Here is a 22392-nt window from a genome sequence, read left to right on the forward strand (position 1 = left end):
TGCCAGCTCTAACTCCGGCGGGACGCTGAAACTGCAGGCAAGAGCCGAGGTGACTGGGTCTTTTGAAATGGGTAGGGGACACGTATCCGGTAGAACTAAAACTAGCGTGGGGATTTGAAGCCAAAACTCTCAAGTTTTTATTGAATCTTAAAACCATCAACTTCCAAATGTCTGCATTTGTGTTTACACCACACAGGTCTCCCCTCTATCATGGCATTTGTCGTAAAGGAGGGTCGATGTTTGTTTTTCACACCTTTACTTTGGGGAATTGTAAAATCAGGAAGATAGTAAGAAACAATTGTTAGAAATCAGTAACTAAAAATGCTTATGAATATTTTCACCAAAATAATGACCAGTGTTTGTGAGGTCAATAGATTCAGGATTACCAAATAAATTCTTTCATTATATTGTAAGAAGTACACCATTAAAATAGACCAATAGCACTTTAACATTAATCAGCTTAAGATTATGCAACATTATATATAATTTTCAAATCCCTTAAGGGAGATCAGAAACTACTGAAATATAAGAGATTTTTGTCACCTCTGAAATTGTGAAGAATATGTTTTTTTTTTTTCTTTCAGCTTTTCTACCAAGTAAATAAAGCTTCCCTTTAGGCATTTTACTAATTTTTAGATGTGTTTTGAAAGAAAAGTCTTAAGTTATATATTAAAGTGAAAATGTGAATCTTTAAATGGATACAAGAAATGTTACATGAACATTCCATTCTTATCAATTTAAATGTTCATATTTTACAGAAAACATGGAAACAATGCTAATGAAAATCCTGTAAATCCTGTAAATTACTGATATTTGAAAATTCACTGCCAATCTCCCATGTCACTTGGTTTTTATTTTTCTTACCTGTAATTTAGATTGCAGTATAGAAGATTTTTTCCCCATTTTCTGTGCTTTTTTAAGAAAGAAGGAGATAAAGACTTGTCTATGAAATTCGTGCCTTTTTAAACAATAGTCAGTCTGTAAGCAATAGATGGAAATAATCTTTATCCTTTTGATGATTTATACTTGGGCACATAACTTTTTGAGGGAGGAGGAAAATACCTACTTGACAGCTTACTAACTCATTCCATTTCACATAAAATTTCATTGATGTCAGTGGCAGTGATATTTTATACATTGAGTGATAAGATACGGAACATAAACATTTTGAACAAAATAATTATTACATATTTAAAGGGTGCTGTGATGGTCCTGAAGTTAGACAGCATGCTTCCTTCCTGAAGAAAACCACACAAGCCATTTTAAATGTCTCCAAATTAAGAACTTCTTTTGTATCCCCATACCTCTAAAAATAGAACTGAAACCAATGATAAAATCCAAGCTCTTGCTTTGTGACTCATCCAGTATAAACCCAGAGTTACTTGTTTTGTTGTAGGCAACTGACAGCAAATCCAGAATATGAAGTGCCTACTTATTTTTAATTTAGGGTATAAATAAACTATAATAACAAGAAATATTTTCAATAGTAAAGACATTAAATTTAAAAAATAAATCATGGCATCCTTCAAATATGAATGACTACATTAACTTAAAATCTTCAACTTGAAAAATTTGTTTTCCCTGAGTCCAAGAAATCAGTGCTTAAAGGATAGAAAACAGGAAGTCAAAAAATTCAGTGTTGGTCAGGTAATTACAGGTGGCTCACTCCTGTAATCCCAACACTTTGGAAGGCCAAGGCAAGGCCAATCGTTTGAGTCCAGAAGTTCAAGACCAGCCTAGGCAATATGATGAAACCCTGTCTGTACAAAAAAATACAAAAAATTAGTTGGGCATGGTGGCCAGCGCCTCCAGTCCCAGCTACTTGGGAGGCTGAGATGGGAGGATCACCTGAGCCCAGGAGGTTGAGGTTACAGTGTGCCACTGCATTGCAGCCTGGGTGACAGAGTGAGACCTGTCTCCAAAAAAAAAAGCACTATTTACATTTGTACATTTTATGTAGGCTTGTAAATATGTAAGTTAAATAATCAGGAATGATTATCTAAATAATTAAGTGTACTTCAGCTTTCTCCGTGTATACTATTTAGAGGTTTAACTGCCCATTTTGTGTTTAATCAAAATCATGATTTTCCTCCACCAGAGCTCAAGGCTTCAACACAAAACAAAAAATATGTAAATAAGCTTCAGTATAATTATAATAACAATATGGCCAACTCTTAGTTATTTTAGATTATTAATTCTCTATTTACCATAATCCTTGTTGCTTCATGTTAACGCTTCTCTCATAAGCCATGGATAGGAAGGAAGTAAAGATGAAATTCAATGAAACTGAAGTTAATTAGATTTCCTACTTGATAACAATTGAAAAAAATATTTGCATAAAGAATGGCAGTATTGGCCAGGCACAGTGGTTCATGCCTGTAATCCTAGCACTTTGGGAGGCTAAGGCAGGAGGATTGCTTGAGCCCAGGAGTTTGAGACCAACCTGGGCAACATAGCTAAACCTTGTCTCTACACAAAATTTAAAAATTAGCTAGGTGTAGTGGGTGCATCTGTGGTCCCAGCTACTTGAGAAGCGTGTGGTAGGATTGCTTGAGCCCTGGAAGTCGAGGCTGCAGTGAGCCATGTTCATGCCACTGCACTCCAGGTAGCAGAGTGAGACTCTGCCAGAAAGAGAAGAGAAGAGAAGAGAAAAGAAAAGAGAAAAGAAGAAAGAAAGAGAAAGAAAGGATTGCCTGTGTCATACAACTAGTATTTGTGCAGTGTTGTTAACCTCTCTAACCATTTCCTCATCAGATAAATGATAATAACATAACCTACCTCATGAATTTGTGAGAACTAAATGAAATAATGTGCAAAAAAGTATTTTACACAGTGCCTGGTGCATAGTAAATGCTCAATAAATATCAGCTTTGATTATTAGAAATCAAAAGGTAAACGTGTTTTAGCTTATTTTTCACTTATGGTTATATGTATTTCCCATTGACAAGAAAATTTAAACATAGAATCAATTTCAGAAAATGTCATCCATAGCTTCTAAATATAATTTCCATTAAGACTTGATCTTGTATTACTATACAATAATAGAAATACTAATGGGAAGATTTGACCTGCTCCATCATAATTTGTAAAACATGCAATTTTTATGAAGAAAAAACTTAGGAAAAATATGCTTCAAGTGATTTCAGAGGCTTAGTGTCTACGCAGCCTCAAATCAAACAGAATTTGTTAAATTATCATCACAGTTCACCAACTGTGATGTGCTGAGCTTTATGGTAGCAAAAGCATTTAATAGCTTTAAATCATTGAGTAAAAATTATCTGCATGAAGAGTTCTGTCTGCACATTCAATAATTTCAGTGATTCCACCTTTCTGAGTAGGTAAATTGATAATAGCCACAGTGAGAATATTATAGTTGAGTTGGCTTGTAGCATGACTACCAACCAGCTATCAAATCCTGTGCAGACTCGTTTAAAATAACGATCCTGAATTCATACTTTTGATTACAAATAAGTTCACCATTTGTAGCATTTTGAGATGGCCAAAGAAACTGGATTTCTGTATGGCGACCACTCCACAGCAAGAAACATTTCTTTTTTTTTCTTTGAGACAGGGTCTTGCTCTGTCACCCGGGCTGGAGTGCAGTGGTGCCATCTCGGTTCACTGCAACCTCTGGCTCTGTGTTCCAGTGATTATCATGCCTCAGCCTCCTCAATAACTGGCACTACAGGCGCCCGCCACCAAACCAGCTAATTTTTGTATTTTTAGTACAGACAGGGTATCACCATGTTGGCCAGGCTGGTCTCGAACTCTTGGCCTCAAGTGATCTGCCTGCCTTGGCCTCCCAAAGTGCTGGGATTATAGACATGAGCCACCATGCCTGGCCTAGAACCATTTCTATCTGCAGAAACTACAGGTAATATACTCAGAGACCTGAGTAACTGAAAATTAGTTAAATAAGATCTTTGCATTCCCAAGGATGAAATGATCTAGTCTGAGTGAAATTTTTGGTGATTTGAGCTTGTTATAAATATAAGTCAGGGCCAGCCTTGGTGGGTCACGCCTGTAATCCCAGCACTTTGGGAGGCGGAGACGGGTGGATCACTTGAGGTCAGGAGTTTGAGACCAGCCTGATCAACATGGTGAAACTCCGATTCTACTAAAAATACACAATTAGCCGGGCATGGTGGTGCATGCCTGTAATCCCAGGTACTTGGGAGGCTGAGGCAGGAGAATCGCTTAAACCCAGGAGGTGGAGATTGCAGTGAGCCGAGATCGCGCGCCATTGCAGTCCAGCCTGGGCAACAAGAGTGAAACTCAGTCTCAAAAAAAAAAAAAAAAAGAAGAAGAAAAAGAAAACAAATGTATGTCAGGTTTCCCCCTTCACTTTTTAATCAATTCTAGACCATTGTATAGATTAGCAGCTTTCAAAATGTAGACTGTGCACTATGGTAGTTTTATAAGTTGCTCTGATATATAAAATAGAATGTGCTTTTGTTTAAGAGAGATTCCTAGCTAACACAGGTAGAAAAGAACAGTTGCTCAGAGTAAGACATAATTTCTTGGGCAAAAGATTAGAAAAGGGAATTCACTGAAAATGAGATAAATGACTAGTAAACATGCGAAGAGATGCTCAATGGTAATCTTAAAGAATGCAAATTAAAGTCACAATGGAATTACCATTTCATATCCAAAAATTAAAATGTCTGATAATACCAAGTGTTGGTGAAAATGTAGAACAACACTTCATATATTGCCAGTAGAAGTGTAAAAATTGGTATAACATTTTGGAGAGCAATGTGGACATTAAAAAGCTAAAGATATACTATACATACTCTTGTATTCAAAAATTCTTCTCCTTGGTATATATCCCTCTTGCTTCCATGGAAACTTCCAAAGAAGCTTCCTTTCTTTGTTCCATGAAAGGGCCATATGTGCAAAGTGGCCCCCAAATGCTGGAGGAGCTGAGAAGGCAAAGAAGGAGGCAGACAAACCCAGTTTGTCAATTTTGAGTGATTTATTAGGGGAATGTACAGACAGAAATATGGTCCTGGGCAGCTGCATGACAGGTAGATCTCTGCATCAAAACCTTCCAGACCCAGGGCTTATATCTTAGGGAAAGTATACGTGATCTGGAAGGAATATGTAGGTGGCTGTGGGCGTCACAGCCTATGATTTCTGCAATAGCATCAAGTGTGGTTTAGGAGGAAACTTACAGTGAATAGAAGTTCTTACATAAAGACTAATACATCATTTAGACATTCTGGAGGCATTCCCAGACTTGGGGTTAGTCAGAAGTTACGTGGCAGATTAGCATTTAAAATAAAGTCACTCTTGTCCCCACACTTGTTATTAGGCTAGGAGTAGCCAAGCAGGTCTTGGGGCAGCCAGAGCCCCTGGGCAGGTCACTGCTGGCTATGAACAGCCTCCTTTTTTTACCTATATGCTTTTCCAAGATTTCCTATGTGCAGTCATGAAAGGAATTGGAAATCGTTGCCCTAGAGAACTGTCACATATATGTGAGACATGTATGAGAATGTTCTTAACAGTATTGCTGATAATAGCAAAAAAGTTGAAAACAACCTAAATGTCCATCAACAGAAGAATAAATAAATAAATCATGGTATGATTTTATAACAAAATACTATATTCATATTTAGCAGTTAAGACAAATAAACCAGAGTTATGGGCATCCATATGGTTGACTCTCAAAAAGATGGTAGGGGTATAGAAACAACATACATAGTCCTTGTAGAGTATGATATTATTTATATAACATTTGAAAACATACAAAAAATAATAGTATATTGTTTAGGGCTACAAACCTATAGATAGGTGTATGAAGAAATGCTACATGTGGCTGGGCACAGTGGCTTACGGCTATAATCCCAGCACTTTGTGGGCCAAGGCAAGAGGATTGCTGGAGGCCAGAAGTTTGAGACCAGCCAGGACAACACAGGGAGACACCATCTCTACAAATTAAAAAAAAAAAAATTTGTTTTTTTTGTTTTTTGTTTTAATTAGCTGGGTGTGATGAGCTTGAGGCTGCAGTAAGCCATGATCATTCCACTGCAGTCCAGCCTGGGGGACAGCAAGACCCTGTCTCAGAAAGAAAGAAAAGAAAAGAGAAAAAAGAAATCCTATATGAGAATGATAACAAAATTCAATTAGTGGTTATTTCTAGCATGGGAGCAAGTGGGATGCCACCGGGAACCAGAGCACAGGTGCTTCAACTATAATGCTGATGCTTCATTTCTTAAGATGGGTAGAGGGTATGTGGATATTCCTCATATTTAATAATAGCTTTTTGCCTGTCTTACTGCATAATAAATATTCAATCTGACTTTACTGGTGGAAAGTCAACTTTCAGCCTCAGCTTTGGGCAGAATTAATTGCTGGATAAACTGTAACCTTCGTTCCTTCAGTAAATACCTATTGCATATCTTCCTTCAGTAAATACCTGAAGGTATCTTCCTTCAGTAAATACCTATTGCATATCTTCTATGTTATTCTATGTCAGATGCTATATAAGTTTGAGACGGCTGCAATAACGAAGTACCCCCAGACTCAGTAGCTTAAACAATAGAAACATATTTCCTCAATAGTTCTGGTGGCTAGATGTCTGGTGGCTAAGACATCTGGTGGCTAGATGTCTAAGGTCAAGTGTCAAAGGTTGGTTTCTTCTGAGGCCTCTCATAGATGGCTGTCTTCTCCTGTGTCTTCACATGGTCTCTATGTGGTGTCTGTGTCCTAATCTCTTCTCTTAAGGACACCAGTCATATTAGGGCACACCCTAATGACCTCGTTTAACCTTAATTACCTCTTTAAAGACCCTTTCTCCAAATGCAATCCCATACGGAGATACTGAAGGTCAGGACTTCAACACAGGAATTTTGGAGTGACACAGTTCATCACCTAACAGACGCTAACTAAATCCTTCAGCCCTAGATGTCAGCCCTAATAGCCTAAAAATATGTGAGATGAGGCATTGAAATCTCACTGAAGGAGTCACGCTGATATTACTTGTATTTTCTCTTTTATATGCCAATATTAAATAAGAACATATGGCCCTACTTCTATCCTGGATTTTTTTTTCTCTTTTAAACTATCTTCTATTTCATGAAATGGTTGAGATGACTAAAAATATTCTAAATCAAAAGACTGCTGGTTTTTTCTTGTTTGTTTTCAATGGCAAACAGATGTAGTGGATCGTGTAATTCATATTGGTCTGAACCCTTCCAACTTTTAGCTGAATATTTTGTATTTACATTGTTATTAAGTTTTATGTTTATGTTTTAAAATAATTTTTAAATAATTTTTCTTTCTTTTTTTTTCCCTCTCTTTGAAGAGCAAGGCTGCTCCATAGGCAGTGTGCCCAGAGTAGCCGAGTTTTATGTTTATTTTAATGAACATATTAGTAAATGTTAATCTTCCCTACCTAGACTGGGCATTAAAGAAAGAATATGACGATGGCTCATGCCTGTAATCCCAGCACTTTAGGAGGCTGAGGCGGGCAGATCACCTGAGGTTGGGAGTTTAAGACCGAGCCTGACCAACATGGAAAAACCCCGTCTGTACTAAAAATACAAAATTAGCCAGGTGTGGTGGCGCATGCCTGTAATCCCAGCTACTTGGGAGGCTGAGGGAGGAGAATTGCTTGAACCTGGGAGGAGGAGGATGCAGTGAGCCGAGATTGCGCCATTGCATTCCAGCCTGGGCAACAAGAGTGAAACTCTGTCTCAAAAAAAAAAAAAAAAAAAAAAAGAAAGAATATGAAAAGTGGCCAGGTGCCAGGTGCGGTGGCTCATGCCTGTAATCCCAGCACTTTGGGAGGCAGAGGTGGGTGGATCACGAGGTCAGGAGTTCAAGACCAGCCTGGCCAAGATGGTGAAGCCCTGTCTCTACTAAAAACTACAAAAATTAGCCAGGTGTGGTGGCAGGCGCCTGTAATCCCAGCTACTCAGGAGGCTGAGGCAGGAGAATCGCTTGAACCTGGGCGGCAGAGGTTGCAGTGAGCCGAGATCACACCACTGCACTCCAGCCTGGCCAAGAGAGTAAGACTCCGTCTCAAAAAAAAAAAAAAAAAAAGAAAGTAAGAAAGTATGTATTTGCATTCAGTACCTTAATTTGTCAGTATTCTTTAAAAATGTCTAATACATAATTTATTTACTTTAAAAAACAGATTTGGTATATTTTGTAAGAAAATTATAAAATAAGAAATTTATTGTAAAAGAAATATTTTTTCCTAACTAGACTCTGACAGATAAGCATAAAGAATACCTAAAATATCTTTTATACTGCATATTTTATTGTGCTTTTCTCTTCTAAAGTGAGATTGAAAGGCTGTCTAATGAAATACCAAGCTACTTAAATCACCAATTTGGAGATTAATGTGGTATAACATATCTCATTGTTTATTTCCTTAAAACTCAATGTGTTTGGGAAATGTTGATCAAACTTTAATATGCATATACAAATCTCCTGGGGATTCATCACATGTGGATCTTGCTAAAATGAAGATTTTTTAGTCAATGGATCTGGGATGAGGTCTTATTACATCATGTATTTTTATTTATTTAATTTATTTACTTATTTTTATTTTTCGAGACAGGGTCACCCAGTCTCAAAAAATAAACAGCCTGTCACCCAGGTTGGAGTGCAGTGGTACAATCATGACTCAGCTTACTGCAACCTCAAACTCCTGGTCTCAGGTGACCCTCCTCCCTCAGCCTCCTGAGTAGCTGGGACTACAGGGGTGTGCTACCATGCCCATTAATTTATTTGTATTTTTTTGTAGAGACAGGATTTTTCCATGTTGCCCAGGCTGATCTCGAACTCCTGGACTCAAGTGATTGGCCCTGCCTTGGCCTCCCAAAGTGCTGGGATTAAAGGCACCAGCCTATATCCTGTGTTTTTAACTAGCTCCGGATGATGTTGGTGCTGGCGTTCCATGGACCACATTTTGAGTAGCAAAGCAGTAGAGGGTCAAGATTATTGGGGGCTGAGCGAATACAAGGAGATTGAGTAGTTTTTGTTCTCTTCCCGTTAAGCTTTAATACTATTCTTTACCCCTAAATCTTCTGTCCCACGATCCTTCATCCAATTCTATTAGTATTTGCCCCTTAAAATGGGCTCATAATTATGCTCCAAGGGCATTTGGGCAGTGCTTTCACTTGTCATACTTTTCTGTTTTAGGCTTGGTTCAGACCTTTTGAGTTAAGCTGTGATGTTAGCTAGCTATACATTTCTGTTTATTCATACTTATTGCCTTAGCACAGTCATATCTCTACATTCTTAGAGTAAGGATTACTGAGTCTACATGTGTAAAACCTTATGATAATGAAAAGTACTTTACTGGACAAATCCTAACAGAATGCTGTTTCACTGTATATAATGTTTTAGAGTATCAAGACACAGAACTTCAGAATCATGGGCAATGATTTTATTTCATGATTAAAAACTAATGAACACTTCTAAGAGAAAAGACTGAATCCTTTCATTTTAAAATAGCTGTTCTTACTACTTACAAATACAAGATTATTGTGTATTGTCATCATTCAATCTCCTTATAGAAGCATGTAGTATATGGAGAAGACAGTTGACCCATGGAGAACTATTCTTAGCTCCTCTGCCAGTGACACTAGTCGACTCATGGGAGAACCTACCAATTTGGCCTCTCTGAGAATAAAAAGGAAGATAAATTAATAAGGTTTGGATTATAGATTTTAAGAAAATTTTTACTTTTTCAACTTCTTATTTTGAAATTTAAAACTTACAGAAAAGTTGCAAAAATAGAGTTCCCTTATACTCTTTACCGAACTTCCTTCAATATTAACTTCTTACATAGCCATAGTACAAAGACCAAAACCAGGAAATTATCATTGGTAAAATACTATTAACTAAATTACATTTTCTAAGCATACTGGTCAGTTGTTTCGTAGAATATCCCTCAGTATGGGTTTATCTAATGTTTTCTCATTATTAGATTGAGGTTGTACATTCTTGGCAGAAATATCAAAAAAGTGATGTAGCCTTTTCAATATCATGGCATACATAATGTTGATATCTTATCATTGGTGATATTAACTTTGATCATTTGGTTTACCTGGTGTCTGCAGGCTTTCTCCACTGTAAAATTATTATTTTTCTCCTTGTAATTAACATATGTCATATGGAGAGATGTGTTGAAGCTATGAAAATATTCTGTTTGTCATCATACTTTCACCTCCTAATTTTAGCTGTAATCCATTGATGGTTCTTGCCTGCAACAATTGGTGTTTAACTAATGGTGATTATTTTCTTCATTCCCTCTGTATGTATTAATTGGAATTTTCTGTAAAGAAGACCTGATCTATCTTCCCCCATTTATTTATTTATTCAGTCATTTATTTGTGTCAGTTATAGACTCATGGATATTTAAGAAAATTGTTCTTTTTAGGTATTAGGAAAAATATAATATAGAGGTTAAGAGTGTAGGCTCTGGAATCAGTGAGCCTGGATTTGATTCTGTGTGTACTAGCTGCATAACTTGGCAAGTTATGTAACTTCTCTGTGTCTCAGTTTCCTCATTTGTAAATGGAGAAAATAATGCCTACCTCAGATTGATGTGAGAATTGAGATAATACAAGTAGTCTTTAGCCTAGCTGTAATTAATTTTTCATAACAAGTATTTTATACTGTGCTTAGTTTTACTGTTTATAAGTTTCCCCATCAACAAATGGAATATAAAAATATTTATCATGTGCTTGCCTCCTCCCAGAATTATTACAATTCGTGAGATGAATTTTAAAATAACTTATAATGTTAAGGAGATACAGAATAAGTTTTATTCCTTAAAAAAGATCAAGCTAGATTAATTGCTAAGATCCCTTTTATTATCATTATTCTGTTTTTGGGCTGCTCTTGGTGTTAGATATGTAGATGACCATAAATGTGACTGAATTATTTTTAACATCTTAGATGATGTTTTAAGAGAACAGGCAAGCCATATGAAGTAAGTACTAGAAAATTCATATTCCTGTAACTCCTTAAATTTCATTGGTGGTAAAGGAGTCTTGAGTATAATAGTTTTTTCTTATTTATTTATTTATTTAAACTTTTATTTTAGGTTCGGGGGTACATGTGCAGGTTTGTTATATAGATAAACCCATGTCACAGGGGTTTGTTGTACAGATTATTTAGTCACCTGGGTACTAAGCCTAGTACCCAATAGTTATTTCTCCTGCTCCTCTCCCTTCTCCCACCCTCCACCCTCAAGTAGGCCCCAGTGTCTGTTGTTTCCTTCTTTGTGTTCATTAGTTCTCATCATTTAGCTTCTGTTTATAAGTGAGAACATGCAGTATTTGGCTTTCTGTTCCTGCATTAGTTTGCTAAGGATAATAGCCTCCAGCTCCATCCATGTACCTGCAAAAGACATGATCCTGTTCTTTTTTATGGCTGCATAGTATTCCATGGTGTATATGCACATTTTCTTTATCCAATCTGTCATTGATGGGCATTTAGGTTGATTCCATGTCTTTGCTATTGTGCGCAGTGCTGCAATGAACATTCGTGTGCATATGTCTTTAGGGTATATACCCAATTCCTCTGGGTATATATACCCAATAATGGGATTGCTGGGTCGAATGGTAGTTCTGCTTTTAGCTCTGTGAGGAATCGCCATACTGCTTTCCACAATGGTTGAACTAATTTACACTCCACCAACAGTGCAGAAGTGTTCCCTATTCTCTGCAACCTCATCAGCATGTTATTTTTTTTACTTTTTTTTTGTTATCAGTTATTTAATTAGATTCTTCTTAAGAAATTTAGAACACCAGGCTGGGCGCAGTGGCTCACGCCTGTAATCCCAGCACTTTGGGAGACCGAGGCGGGTGGATCACGAGATCAGGAGATCGAGACTATCCTGACTAACACGGTGAAACTCCGTCTCTACTAAAAAATACAAAAAATTAGCCGGGCGTGGTGGTGGGCGCCTTGTAGTCCCAGCTACTCCGGCGCCTGTAGTCCCAGCTACTCAGAAGGCTGAGGCAGGAGAATGGCGTGAACCTGGGGGGCGGAGCTTGCAGTGAGTCGAGATCAGGCCACTGCACTTCAGCCTGGGTGACAGAGCAAGACTCCGTCTCAAAAAAAAAAAAAAAAAAAAAGGGAAATTTAGAACACCAATTTGTGAGGATAAATTATTCCATTTATCGGAGCAAACACAGATCAGAGGTAGCCCTGGAGCTGAGGAATAGCTTTGATTTTGGTTAAAATCTGTGAGTCCACAGCTTTTTGATCAATCTTGTGCTGCTCTGTAATCTCGTATTTCTCTTTCTATGTGGAAGATGTCACCTTCCTGGTGTCTGGGCTTCTGCAGCGTCTTTTTTTTTTCTTTTTTTTTTTTTGAGACTGAGTTTCCCTCTTGTCACCCAGGCTGAAGCACAGTGGCACGCTCTTGGCTCACTGCAACCTCCGCCTCCTGAGTTCAAGTGATTCTCCTGCCTCAGCCTCCCAAGTAGTTGGGATTACAGGCCCATGCCACCACACCCGGCTAATTTTTGTATTTTTAGTAGAGACAGGATTTCACCATGTTGGCTGTGCTGGTCTTGAACTCCTGACCTCGAGTGATTTGCCTGCTTTGGCCTCCCAAAGTGCTGGGATTACAGGCATGAGTCACCATGCCCGGCCTGCAGCTTCTTCTTGAAGTAAGCATCAGTAAGATGTTTTGGGATTTTTACATTGCTGATATCAATTTTGGTTGAGGTGGCAATGACAGATTTCTGGTGTGTTCTTCGTAGAGGAACTTGATCGAGGACCAGAGGTCCAGTCACAATTAACCAGCCAGTAGCCAGCTGCTTCAGGAAAATCACCCTCTTGCCCCTGTGGCGTTCAGTGAGGATGATCAGAATGGTCTTGGGAGTGATCCTGGCTCACAGTTTTCTCATGTGCTGACAGAAGGGTTTTTTTCCTTGGCTCAACAGCTTTGAAGGCACATCTTCAGTAAGATAATATGTAGACATTTTGCAAAGTTTAACCACCTGCGTACCACCGTTCTTGCCACCACCAACTGGTTTTGTAATAGTTGCAAGAAACTTCTCCTTTTGCTTTTCAACCTTGGATTTCACAGCTGAGTACTTCCTCTTGCACGTGGCCTTTCTGGAATACATAGCAGATGGAGAATATCTGCCAATCCCTCTGACAATGACGGGATTTTGACTGCAGTGGGGCTTCCCGTTCTTGGGCTTCTTAGCCTTAAGGTTACCCTTTTTCACCTTGCCACCAGCATCAGCCTTCTTGGCTTCAGGTTTCTTCTCTTTAATATCTGGCTTCTCAACTTGTTCACCCTCCATCTTGTAAGATGGGAAAGAGCTGACTTTTTAATAATGGCCATTCTGACTGGTGTGAGATGGTATCTCATTGTGGTTTTGATTTGCATTTCTCTAATGATCGGTGATACTGAGTTTTTTCTCATATGTCTGTTGGCTGCATATATGTCTTCTTTTGAAAAGTGTCTGTTCAGCCGGTCGTGGTGGCTCATGCCTGTAATCCTAGCACTTTGGGAGGCCGAGGTGGGTGAATCACCTGAGGTTGGGAGTTCGAGACCAGCCTGACCAACATGGAGAAACCTCGTCTCTACTAAAAATACAAAATTAGCCGGGCATGGTGGCACATGCCTGTAATCTTGGCTTCTTGGGAGGCTGAGGCAGGAGAATCGATTGAACCCAGGAGGCAGAAGTTACGGTGAGCCGAGAGTGTGCCACTGCACTCCAGCCTGGGTGACAAGAGGGAAACTCAGTCTCAAAATAAAAAGAAAAAAAAAAGGAAAAGAAAAGTGTTCATGTCCTTTGCCCACTTTTTAATGGGGTAGTTTGTTTTTCTCTTGTAAATTCGTTTAAGTTCCTTATAGATGCTGGATATTAGACCTTTGTCAGATGCATAGTTTGCAAATACTTTCTCCCATTCTGTAGATTGTCTATTTACTCTGTTGATAGTTTATTTTGCTGTGCAAAAGCTCTTAAGTTTAATTAGATCCCATTTGTCAATTTTTTGCGATTGCTTTTAGCGTCTTTGTCATGAAATCTTCACCTGTGCCTAAGTCCAGGATAGTATTGCCTAGGTTGTCTTCCAGGGTTTTTATAGTTCTGGGTTTTATATTTAAGTATTTATTCCATCTTGAGTTGATTTTTGTATATGGTGTAAAGAAGGAGTCCAGTTTCAATCTTCTGCATATGGTTAGCCAGTTATCCCAGCACCATGTATTGACTTGGGAGTCTTTTCTCTATTGCTTGTTTTTGTCAGCTTTGTTGAAGATCAGATGGTCATAGGTGTGTGGCCTTATTTCTGGACTCTCCATTCTGTTCCATTGGTCTATGTGCCTGTTTTTTTTTTTTTTTTTTTTCCACCAGTACCATGCTGTTTTGGCCACTGTAGCCCTGTAGTATAGTTTGAAGTCAGGTAATGTGATGCCTCCGGGTTTGTTCTTTTTGCCTTGGCTATTTGGGCTCTTTTTTAGTTCCATATGAATTTTAAAATAGTTTTTCCTAATTCTGTGAAGAATGTTATTGGTAGTTTGATAGGAATAACATTTAATCTGTAAATTGCTTTGGGCAATATGACCATTTTAATGATATTGGTTCTTCCTATCCATGAGCATGGGATGTTTTTCCATTTGTTTGTGGCTTCTCTGATTTCTTTGCACAGTATTTTGTAATTCTCATTGTAGAGATCTTTCACCTCCCTGGTTAGCTGTATTGCTAGGTATTTTATTTTTTTGGTGACAATTGTGAATGAGAGTGCCTTTCTGATTTGGCTGTCAGCTTGACTGTTGTTGGTGTATAGGAGTGCTAGTGTTTTTTTGTACATTTATTTTACATCCTGCAACTTTGCTGAAGTTGTTTATCAGCTGAAGGAGCTTTTGAGCCAAGACTATGGGGTTTTCTAAATATGGAATCATGTCGTCTGCAAACAGAAATAGTTTGACTTCCTCTCTTCCTATTCAGATGCTGTTTATTTCTTTCTCTTGCCTTATTGCTCTGGCAAGGACTTCCAATACTATGTTGAATAGGAGTGGTGAGAGAGGGCATCCTTGTCTTGTGCCAGTTTTCAAGGGGAATGCTTCCAGCTTTTGCCCATTCAGTATGATATTGGCTGTGGGTTTGTCATAGATGACTCATTATTTTGAGGTATGTTTCTTTAATACATAGTTTATTGAGAGTTTTTAACATGAAGAGAGCATAATATTTTTATATTGAAATAATTCTTTTAGAAATGGCTCATTCCTGATATGTCAAGCATTTAATCAAGATCACTGTTTTTCTTAACTAGAAAGAATGTTTAATATTGTAAAAGTAAATCATAAACTTTTTTATTTACATATCTTTCCATTTGAAGCAAATAAAATATCTTTAATGTAGGACACTATTATTTAAGATTATTCTCTTAATAATAGTAATAAATAATAAGAACCACCTTTCATTAAGCTTTTACTATGCGCTGACACTTTTACAGATATCTGAATTAACCTTTGCAACTTTCCTTTAAGGTGGATATTATTTTTATATTCCAGATAAACTGAGGTTCAGAGAAGTTGAATAACTTCCTTAAATTGGAAGCAGATGGAAAGAAACATACTTTTTAGTGGGCATTTCACTATATATTTTTGTACGCATCCTGTTTGTAGGTCTTGTTTTAGAAACTAGATTGTTATTTCTTTAAGGATAGAGAATGGTTTTTTCCATCCTTTTCACCTAGTATTATGTACCGCATACAGAAGATACACAATAAATATTTAATGTTGGTGATACTTACTATGAGCAAACCACTACAATGACATGTAAATAAAGTACAGAGTTTTACATGGACAGAACAAAAAAAGAGAGCAATAAACTTATCTAGGTGACTCATGTCAATAATTTCATTGAATAATATGGAATAAATTTTGAGAAAAATATCATGGAATTTCCAAATTTCCAGGTAAATTACAGAGATGTAGACATGACTTTCTTGTGCTCTTGTAACAAATGACATGACATTTGTTGGTGGTTTTTTTTTTTTTTTTGAGGCGAAGTCTAGCTCTCGTTGCCCAGGCTGGAGTGCAATGGCGCAATCTCGGTTCACTGCAACCTCTGCTTCCTGGGTTCAAGTGATTCTCCTGCCTCAGCCACCCAAGTAGCTGGGATTACAGGCTCCTGCCACCACACCTGGCTAATTTTTGTATTTTTAGTAGAGACAGGGTTTCACCATGTTAGCCAGACTGGTCTTGAATTCCTAACTTAAGGTGATCCACCCGCCTCGGCCTCCCAAAGTGCTGGAATTACAGGCGTGAGCCACCGCACCCAGCTGTTTTTTTCTTTCTTTTCTTTTTTTTTTTTTTAAGGACTATCTGCCAGCAGTGATTAAAGACAGGATCAATTTCATAGAACTGTTTATTAAGAATTTACTTGAGAAAGCATGTTTTTACATAGTTTTAAATTTGGGTTTGGATTTTTTCAGCACTCAGACAGAGGGCGCCCTCGAATCACCAAGAACAGGCTCTGTAACACTGGGAGCTGGCATACTGAGTAATTGTTATGTGAATGAGGGAACATGCATTGTTTTGGCCAAAATAGATTGCAAAATGCTTGTTTAGTGTTGGATTTAGTCTGTTTATGGCTTTAAATTTATTGAGTCACTGCATGAGTTTACTGTTACATTATTTTTTCATTTCTTAAAGACTAGATAAAAGTAATTGCTGTAAGATTCAAATCAACAAGCGTTCTGACTTGGAAGATTTGTTGAATTACTATGAAGTCACCTCTAAAGTTTGAAAGGTGAGAATCTGATTATGATTTCCATTCATGTCTGACTGCAATTGACAGTAGTGTATCTGTCACTATGAATATATATATGTGTTAGGCCATGTGCTAAGTACTTTCTGTGCATTTTTCTCACAACTCAAAGACACAAGTAGTAGTGCTATCTTTTTATTGTTTAAATTTTATTCATTTATTTCTTTTATTTATTTTTACTTGATTTCCTGGGATATGAGAGATAAATATTTATTTTTAATTGGCAAAAATTGTAATATTTATCATGTAAAGCATGCTTTTTTTTTGAGACAGGGTCTCCCTGGATTGCCCAGGCTGGAGTACAGTGGCGCGATCATGGCTCACTGCAGCCTTGACCTCCCTGGTTCAAGTGACCCTCCAGCCTCTATTGGCACGTAACACCATGCCTGGAGAATTTTTTAGAAATTTTTATACAGATGGGGGGTCTCACTGTGCTGCCCAGGCTGGTCTTGAACTCCTGGGCTCATGCTACCTTCCCGCTTCAGCCTCCCAAAATGCTGGGATGACAGGAATGAGCCACTACACCTGGCCTCATGTACAACATATTTTGAAACAATAACCTCTCTTTTTTAAAAATGAGAAAATAGGGCTGGGCACAGTGGTTCATTCGTGTCATTCCAGCACTTTGGGAAGCCAAGGCGGGTGGATCACTTGAGCCCAGTAGTTCAAGACCAGCCTGAACACATGGTAAAACCCATCTCTACAAAAAATACAGAAATTAGTTGTGTGGTGGTTTGCACCCCTGTGATCCTAGCTACTCGGGAGGCTGAGGCAGGGGGATTGCTTGAGCCCAGGAGGTCGAGCCTGTAATCAGCCTGTCTCAAAAAAAAAAAAAAAAAAAAAAAAAAAGAGAGCGAGAGAGAGAGAAGGAAAATAAAAGCTTAGAGACATTAAGATAATGTCCCCTAATAAGTGACAAAACTGAGATTTGAACTTGGAGATGTGAACACCAGAATCCATGCCTATGCCCAGAAAATTATACTGTAAATGACAATTTCCTCTGTTCATGGCACAAAATATACAAGTAATAGTGAATTGGGGATTTTTCTGCTTCAATTTTCGGTTATTATTAAAAGTATTTAGCAACATCCTGACTAACCACGATTTAATTTAGGAATAATATTGGGAAGTTAGACTTTTTTATTTCCTGGCGATATAGTAGTTTCAACTGAGATATAGAGAATAATTTAATTCCTGGTCAAGAGAACACTCAAATTTAGAGAGTAGCATGACAGAATGAAAAGAACATTGAATTGAGAACCAGGTAATCTGATTTATTGTGTATTTTACTACTACTGTCTGGAAAATCTTCAGAACTGATTTAAGTTTACTAGACCTCTAAATAGACGGGGCACGGTGGCTCACACCTGTAATCCCAGCACTTTGGGAGGCTGAGGCAGACGGATCACTTGAGGTCAGGAGTTCGAGACCAGCCTGGCCAACATGGTGAAACCTCATCTCTACTGAAAAAAAAAAAATACAAAAATTAGCTGGGTATGGTGGCGGGCACCTGTAATCCTAGCCACTCAGGAGGCGGAGGCAGGAGAATTGCTTGAACCAGTGAGGCAGAGGCTGCCGTGAGCTGAGATCATGCCACTGCACTCCAGCCTGGGCGACAGAGTGAGACTCCGTCTCAATTTTTTTTTTAATAAAACAAAAGAAGAAAATAGACTAGGAAACTTCAGTTATTAATCTATGAGTTTTATGTTTTGCACATGGAAATCATTTTCTTTGTTTATATCCACATACTGTGTATGTCTTGTTTAATTTCTGGAAGTAGTGTATTAATATAATTTTTTTTAAGAGTCAAGGTCTTACTCTCTTCCCCAGGCTGGTGTGCAGTGGTACAATCATAGTTCACTGCAGCCTTGAACTCCTGGGCTCAAGCAATCCTTTCACTGTGCTAATTTTATTTATTTATTTTGTGTAGAGACGGGGTCTCACTATTTTGCCCAGGCTGGTCTTGAACTCCTGTCCTCAAGCAGGATATCCTCCTGCCTTGGCCTCCCAAAGTTCTGGGATTACAGGTATGAGCCACTACACCCAGCCTTATTAATATAAATCTAATAATATTATGTCTCTGTGTTAGCACTGGTATGAAACCCCCCAAATGGTGTTAGATCCAGAGTCATTTGTCTTTAACATTTCTTAGGAAACGTTTTTCCTTTCTATTGATGAATGGGTTCCTACGGATAGCTTGTTCATTCTCTCTTTAATTTTGGTTAAAGCATTTCCGAAAGTGGGAGGATACGTCTCCTTCCTTTAACTTCTGGTGGAAGGGTGTGGAATTTATCAAAAATTTGAGGGAAGACTGCATAAATGTAGGGGCAGAGTATTTATATTAACATTACCTTGTTTTCTTCTGTGGGATATTTAGGAACTATTTTTTTTTCTGGAAGTAGTGATGTCATCAAGGCTTAAAGTAGGAAAGAAGTAAAGAGAATAATTGTGTAGTTGTTATGTGAATGTTTAATTGAATGCTGCTATTTTTAATTAAGATGTTTAAATTAAATGATTTTTTTTTTTTTTTTTTAAAAGACATAGTCTCACTCTGTTGCCAGGCTGGAGTGCATACTGGAGCGCGATCTTGGCTTACTACAACTTCTGCTCCCGGGTTCAAGCGATTTTCCTGCCTCAGCGTCCCGAGTAGCTGGAACTACAGGGATGCACCACCACGCGCAGCTAATTTTTGTATTTTTAGTAGAGATGGAGTTTCACCATGTTGGCCAGGATGGTCTTGATCTCTTGACCTTGCGATCCACCCGCCTCGGCCTCCCAAAGTGCTAGGATTACAGGCATGAGCCACCACGCCTGGCCTGAAGTTATTTTTCTATACAGTTCTTAGAGGAAGTGTCTGGGTCACCTACATAGGCATGTAGTTCTTGACACTGGTTACTAGAGGATTTATAGAGGATGTTCATATATTCAACAAGCATTTGTTGAATACCTACTATGTGCTAGCCATGGAAATATGGGATTGAAAAAAACAGACAAAAATCCCTAATCTCTCTTACAATCTAGTGAGGACAATCAGACAGTAAACAAAATAAGCATAATATATAGTAATCATGTGGTAGTAAGTTCTATAGAGCAAAAACAAGTTTAAAGAAGGAGGTTGGGGGGAGTGTTGAGATGCGTAAGGTTTGCAGTTATAAATGTGGTGGTTAGGGAATCATTTGATGAAAAATGAACATTGAGCAAAAACCTGAAGGATGTTAAAGGAATAAGATACATGTAATCTAGATGAAAGTTTTTTGGATAAAGGAAAGAGCATTGCTAAATCCCTGAGGTGGGAGTGGGCTGTTCATAAGACAGCAAAGCAGCCAGGGTAGCTGAGTGATTGAGAGTGGAAGATGGAAAATGGGGAACAGTTGGTATAGGACCTAGTTGTGAGGATATTGACTTTTTTTTTTTTTTTTTCCAAGACAGAGTTGTGCTCTGTCGCCCAGGCTAGAGTGCAGTGGCGTGATCTTGGCTCACTGCAATCTCCGCCTCATGGGTTCAAGCAATGCTCCTGCCTTAGCCTCCCCAGTAGCTGGGATTACAGGCGCCTGCCACCATGTCCAGTTAATTTTTGTATTTTTAGTAGAGATGAGGTTTCGCCATGTTAGCCAGGCTGGTCTTGAATTCCTGACCTCAAGTGATCTGCCCGCCTCAGCCTCCCAAAGTGCTGGGATTACAGGTGTGAGCCACCATGCCCAGCTTAGGATATTTACTTTTATTTTGAATAAGAATGCCACTGGAGGCTGGACGTGGTGGCTCACACCTATAATCCCAGCACTTTGGGATGACGAGGCGGGTGGATCATGAGGTTAGGAGATCGAGACCATCCTGGCCAACATGGTGAAACCCCGTCTCTACTATAAAAAAAAAAAAAAAAAAAATTAGCCAGGTGTGGTTGCATGCACTGGTAGTCCCAGCTACTCAGGAGGCTGAGGAAGGAGAATCACGTGAACCCGGGAGGTGGAGGTTGCAGTGAGCCGAGATCACCCCACTGCACTCCAGCCTGGGTGACAGAGCAAGACTCTGCCTCAAAAAAAAAAAAAAAAAAAGCCACTGGAGAGCTTTGAGGAGAGGACCAGTCTGGCTACTGGGTTGAGAATTAATCATAGCAGGCAAAGGCAAAAGAAGTGAGGTTAGTTAGGAGGCTTTACAACAACCCAGATGAGAGATGGGAGGTTTTAGCCAGGGAGATGGAGATGTTGAGAGAGTAGCTGGACTCGGGATTGTGACAGTGGACTGCAGGAAAAGCAGGTTTTGGGGGAAGATTGCATTTCTCCCTTCAACTTCAGTTACGTAGATCACCCATATGCCACACAACTGCAACTCTGTAACAGCCAATTTTTAGCTTCTTCCTTATCTAAGCCATCCCGTAGGCCATAGGAATTAAAACTAGGTTGGATCAAGGAAAAGTGAATGCTAGATCCATACAAAACTATTTGGATATTTGCCTTTGTATTTTATTGTTTTGAAATTATTTTTAATGGTTCAATAAACTCTTACTAGAACTACAAGCAATATAATTATTTCCTCTGCTTTATTAGAAATGTTTTTGTAATCATGTTAATTATATTACTTTTAACTACATAAGGCTTGGGTCTCTTTTTTATAAATTGATGTTTATATCTTCTGTAAGATAAATATAAAGCCTTTTTGTTCATATGAGGATGTGCTGTAAGATTGCAGGGAGTATAAAAATTGGCAGTGGAGTAGGTGACTTGTATTTTTAGTCTGATCTTAATGTTGTAACATACTGATCATGCAAAATATATAATTAGTTTGTTTTTGCTATTTAATACGTGTAAGACTGGGTAACAAACAGACTGGAGAAGATGGCCATAAGGTACAAGAAAGCAAGTAAATTACTATCTAATTAAAGTATTTGATTCTAATACTAGCAGAGTTCTGTCTAGAAAATAAATTAACTTTCTGTATGCTTTTTTGGTCTCAATTTTCCAATAATTTCCCTCAACTCTGATATGTGTCTGTTGAATAATATTTCTGATGTTAAGAACTAAAGGGGGTGTAGCTCAGTGGTAGGGCACATGCTTAGCATGCATGAGGCCCTGGGTTCAATCCCCAGCACCTCCACAAAGGTTTTCTGGCTGGACACGGTGGCTCACACCTGTAATCTCAGCATTTTGGGAAGCTGAATTAGGCAGATCACTAGAGGTCAGGAGTTCGAGACCAGCGTGGCCAACATGGTGAAACCCTATTTCTACTAAAAATACAAAAAAATTAGCCAGTCATGGTGGCACACACCTGTAATCTCAGCTACTTGGGAGGCTGAGGCACGACAGTCACTTGAACCTGGAAGGCGGGGGTTGTAGTGAGGTGAGATCATGCCACTGCACTCTAGCCTGGGTGACAGAGCGAGATTCCATCTCAAAAAAAAAAAAATTTAGTTTAAGAACAAATAATATTGTTTATTTTCATATGGGATTTGAAATCTGAATCTAATAATTATTGGTATTATTACTAATTCCCTTGCACCACTGAACAATTTTCTGTTTAGGGACGTTGGCTATAACAAGTATATAGATGGCCGGGCGCAGTGGCTCACGCCTGTAATCCCAGCACTTTGGGAGGCCGAGGCGGGCGGATCACGAGGTTAGGAGATCGAGACCAT

At 38.5% G+C, this 22392-nt stretch overlaps 1 protein-coding gene, 1 non-coding gene and 1 pseudogene across 2 annotated transcripts in view; 2 read left to right on the plus strand and 1 right to left on the minus strand.

Annotated features, from left to right (window-relative positions):
- OTUD7B (OTU deubiquitinase 7B) overlaps nucleotides 1–22392 on the plus strand; it is a 128735-nt gene that overhangs the window by 606 nt on the left and 105737 nt on the right. The window lies entirely within an intron of this gene.
- LOC100445765 (large ribosomal subunit protein eL6-like) lies at nucleotides 12109–13442 on the minus strand (annotated as a pseudogene).
- TRNAA-AGC (transfer RNA alanine (anticodon AGC)) lies at nucleotides 21783–21854 on the plus strand. Its single transcript has one exon. It is a non-coding gene; the product is annotated as a tRNA-Ala (tRNA).

The sequence above is a fragment of the Pongo abelii genome, chromosome 1, assembly GCF_028885655.2.
Source record: "Pongo abelii isolate AG06213 chromosome 1, NHGRI_mPonAbe1-v2.0_pri, whole genome shotgun sequence".
NCBI classification, from domain to species: Eukaryota; Metazoa; Chordata; class Mammalia; order Primates; family Hominidae; genus Pongo; species Pongo abelii.